Genomic DNA, 4682 nt, shown 5'->3' with positions numbered 1-4682 from the left:
ATCACTGGGGCAAGGTACCAGAGCGAACTGCCACCTACAGAGCTGTGCCCAGTCACAGGAGCCACAAACTTCAGGAAAGTGAAATGGAAAACAAAATGGGAGCAAGCATGGGAAAAATGTTGCCTCAACAAACAAATATTCGTTGTATATAATACTAAAATCAGAAATGGAGAAATACCATTGCTTTCTTTTAAATTTGTCTTGTTTGTGTACAATGGATAAATTTCAGGGGTCTTTCGCGCCAAAGCTTTTAGCAAATAAATGCTTGTTTGTTCTGCATATCTTCACACCCACACTGTTTTTTACCCTCTGGGGAATAGTGGGGAAAGGATTTCCAAGTTGATTATCAGCCCATTGAACTGCGTTAAACGATCCTTGTGTGATCATCAAATCCTGCCGTTGGATTCGAACCTGAAGCTTCTGACTCACCAATAGGGGCTCGACTAGTGCGCCACAAGGCCCCTGGCAAATAAATATAAAACAAGTTATCTCTAAACAGTAAACAAATTGTAACATTAAATAGTAGTTTAATACATTATAATGCAATCCATTTTGCTGCCTTATGTTGGTGATCGATTGTCAGAGACATTGTAATAAACAATTAATTTTTAAACATATTGTAATAATGTAACAGTGCAACGTTGGTGCTCAGCTTTCAGAAACTGCTGTATTTAGTTTTTGTTTAATCCACAGTTTAAGAAAAAACATTGCCACAAGGTCAACAGATCTCAAGCAATGGCATGACAAAAGTATTACATTATAGGCGAAACCATCAATTACTTCGATGCTGCAATAAAGTCAGGCTGAAGTAATACTTTTTAGAATTGAAGTATCATTGTATATATTAGATAGCAAAGTTTGGCATGTAGAATATATATAAAAAACGTTTCATTCAGTCAAGGTCTGAGAAAAGTTAAAAAATTACAAGTGATCTAGAACATTTGGAGATCACCACATTGGAGGTAAGTATGCTAACAATTATCCAAACAAGGAAATGAGAGATGCATTTACATAGAACCTTGAACACAGTAAAACATCCCAAGGCACCTTCACAGGAGCATTATCAAACACAAATTCACATCCTTTTAGCGAGTCTGTAGAATATGTGAGTATCAGTTTACATAAAAATACACAATCCCTTTAATCGACTGCTTATGAACCCTTCACAGGGACATGTATAACATCCCACCAAAAGAACAATATCAAAGTATTTGAATGTAGAGGGAATGGAAACATCAGCCTCATAATGAAACCACAGCTGAAAAACCATTACCTCAAAAGAAATATTTAAACCGGATAAGAAATTCAACAAAATTCAATTTTGTTTTTGGGAGAAGAATATTTATCCCGGAATGGTTTGTGAGCCCCTAATAAAATGAAAAGAAAAAGGCGTCATAGATGGAGAATGTTTGTCAGATCAAAGCAAGATAGAATAATGGATTTTGCGCAAAGAGTTGGAATTTTAAAAAAATAGAGATGGAATCTATTATAAATTGTATTGGGGACAATAGGCAGCTGTTGGGGTCAGTCACATTTTACCAAAATTGAGAACAATCGCACAACAAGTGAGACAAGGGTGTTTCTGTCCTGTGCTCGGAATTCATTCTCAAAGTAGCTTGGACCATTTGGAAATTAAGTTCAAGATTAATGGAATTTGATAAACAATCTAAGCAGTACCTTTAATATGTTGTGGTAAACCTTTAAGAGGTATCAGCATGTCGTTCACTAAGAAGGAAGTGTGTCATGCGATCCGGTTTTAGTTTCACTTTTGCTTTTCAATAGAATGCACAGACATCTCTGCTGCTGATAGGTCTTCAAGCTTTTCCACCTCCGTGAATGTTCCCATGTGCCTAATTTCAATAAATGAAACCACAACATGTTTTCATGATCCTTTATGAGTGATTGGCCTTCATATCATTATAGATACAATGTTGATTGCAGGTAAAAAGAGGAGAGTACAATAGAAACTTGAAAAATAAATTGGAGAAATTTGAAGTATGGATTGAAAATAAATGGTCAGGAGATATGGTCAATGGTAGCCACACAAAAAGCTGAATTTTCAAAATGACGAGTGAAAATGGATCAATTAGATAAAGTTGTTTATAGTCGTATCATTAGATGGCCAAAGTGACAGGAAATGTAAATGGAGGATACCCATGGCACAAGAGGCACTTAACAACATAAAGGTATTATCTGTGAAACCGAATTAGGCTGTTGATGGAAAGTAAAATACTTAAGCGTTAATTGTGTTCAGCAGCATTGTATAGGTGTGCAGGTTATACCTTGAATGATCAAACAAAACTGGAGGCATTTACATTGTAGCACTGCATACAATGCTGGAAGATAGTTGGCCAAGAAAAATGACTAGATAGAGAGTCCTTGAATCAGAACAAGAAAAGAGATTATGATGAGAAAGGTGACATACTGTGGTCAGGATACACGTGTAGGCACAGGGAAAACTGTTGTTACTGTCGAGAAACATTGATTGAAAAATATCAAAAGGCAGGAAGATAGCAACAGGAAGAGGCCATTCAGTCCCATGCCTACTTAACCATTCAGTTAGATTATGGCTGATCTGTACTTTAACTCCATTGACTGGCCTTTGCTCCATATCCCATGATAACCTTGCTTGGTAAAAATCTGCCAATCTCAGGCTGATTACTTTTTCCCCTAATGTGGGTTGCAGGTGCCTAATTCTCTTCTCAACTGAGATCAGACTACTTAGTACAGACTGAGGGTTGACCCAGAACCTTCCTGCTCTGTAAGGATGAACACAATACATTTACCTTTACACAGGTAACATCCGGAAAGTTATAAGACTTCAAAGAAGGTATTATATTGTGAGGCGGTGCTAAAACACAACAGAGGTTTATTGAACTAAGAAGAATTACATACACTGGACAGTACAACTAATACACAGGTCTTGTTCCCACAAATCCCAGGCTATCTCCAGCCAAGCCCCAACAGGCAGATCCACATCTAAACACCTGATAGGCTAACGTTAGCATGCTCTGACCCCATAAGCTCAGAGCCCATCATGTGGCCCCCAAAGTATTACCCCTTAAAGGGGCCATGTTACCTTAAGTAGGTGTACCCAATCTGTGCTTGAGGTTCATTTATCAACACTGGATTTCGGGTCCATGATGCCCATGTTTTGCTGACCATGGGCAGTGCATTCCCAGATTTACAGCACTCCGGCCAGCAGAGAAGGCTCCATGCCTGCAGCATGGGCTGACAAAATGATCCCTCTTCTGTTATCAATCCGCAAACTTTTTTGGAAGAAAACAAAATGTTTTTATATTAATCAGAGTGTAACTAACAAGATGTCCTTTCATGCAGATATTTTTCGAAACCCTCCATGGCCTCTCTTTCTCGTTAACCTCCTGTAGTCACAAGACTTGAAAGATCTCTGCACTCCCAAATGGAGATTGTGCCTTGAGGTACCTGGGCTCTAAGCTCTGGATCTCCCTCTGTAAACATCTCGACCTTCCACCTCCGATTCCTCCTTTATGGCACATCTTAACATCAAACTCCTTTTTAAAAAAAATATTTTTATTCTCCATTTTCACATTTTCTTCAAAATTTACACCCTACCAACAAACAGTAAACGGTAACGAATACAATATCAATCCTCTTATTAACAACAACAATTCCATCCTCCCACCAACCCCCAAACAACGACCCACCTGATAATATAAGCACCCATTAAAACAAACTCTCCCAAGGTGGAAAAAAAAGAAAAAAGAAAAAGGAATCAGGAATCGCCTATGGTCACCATTGACATATACAGTCCACCCCCCACGACCCTCCCCCTAATATTCAACGCCAACCAATCCCTGAAAGAGTACCGTGAATGACACCCATGAATTGTAGACCCCCCCCCACCCCTCTCCCAGACTCCTCCCCTCCACTTCCTCTTGTAAACTCCTCCCCCCAACCTCGGTTCCTTCCCCCAACTTTTCACCCCGGCTAGACTCACCAAAACCAGTTCTAACAGGCTCCGATGGCCGCAGCCCCTCCCCCCCACCTCACTCCCATTCACTGGCTGGCTTAAACTGGCCAGCATGGAGGCCTCCGCCCAGGTCTCCGTCCCCCTTGCCCGGTCCAGGAAAACCAAGAAACCCCCTTTCGCACACAACCCCAGCATACACACCCAAGCCCCAAAGAACCATCAATGCAAATGAAATTCCCAACTCTTCCCTTGTCCAAATATACAGCCGTCAACTCATTTAGTACACACACCAGCACGCAGTGAAAAAATAAAGTTACATGAGGCTACATCGGTACACAGCCCGCTCTCAGTCCATTTCTCAATTCTGCCACAGTCATTCTGCCTTTGCAAACCCCTCCGCCGCTTCCGCTGTCCCAAAATAACAGTCCTTGTATTTGTAGGTCACCCTCAACTTAGCTGGATACACTATGCCGCACTGCACCTTACTGTTGTGCCTTCTTCACCTGGCCAAAGGCTGCCCGCCTCCTCGCCAGCTCCACCGTGAAGTCCTGGTATATACGTATACCAGCTCCAGCCCACTGCACCTCCCACTTCTGCTTTGCCCAGAACAGGACCTTCTCCTTCACGCTGTACCTACGGAAACAAACAGTTACTACTCTTGGTGGCTCACTCGCCTTTCGTGTAGGCCTCCACGACCTAGGAGCCTGATCCAGTTCGTATCGAGAGCTAA

General features: G+C 41.3%; 1 long non-coding RNA gene across 1 annotated transcript; it reads right to left on the bottom strand.

Annotated features, from left to right (window-relative positions):
• Nucleotides 1–670: 670 nt before the first annotated feature.
• LOC140392435 (uncharacterized) lies at nucleotides 671–3173 on the bottom strand. The gene is made up of 2 exons (XR_011935351.1): nucleotides 1678–3173; nucleotides 671–1367 (listed from the first exon to the last, which is right to left on the bottom strand). It is a non-coding gene; the product is annotated as an uncharacterized lncRNA (long non-coding RNA).
• Nucleotides 3174–4682: the final 1509 nt, after the last annotated feature.

The sequence above is a fragment of the Scyliorhinus torazame genome, chromosome 16 (genome assembly GCF_047496885.1).
Source record: "Scyliorhinus torazame isolate Kashiwa2021f chromosome 16, sScyTor2.1, whole genome shotgun sequence".
NCBI lineage: Eukaryota > Metazoa > Chordata > Chondrichthyes > Carcharhiniformes > Scyliorhinidae > Scyliorhinus > Scyliorhinus torazame.
Note: the sequence above shows the minus strand (reverse complement) of the source record. Positions and strands in the feature narration are given on the sequence as shown.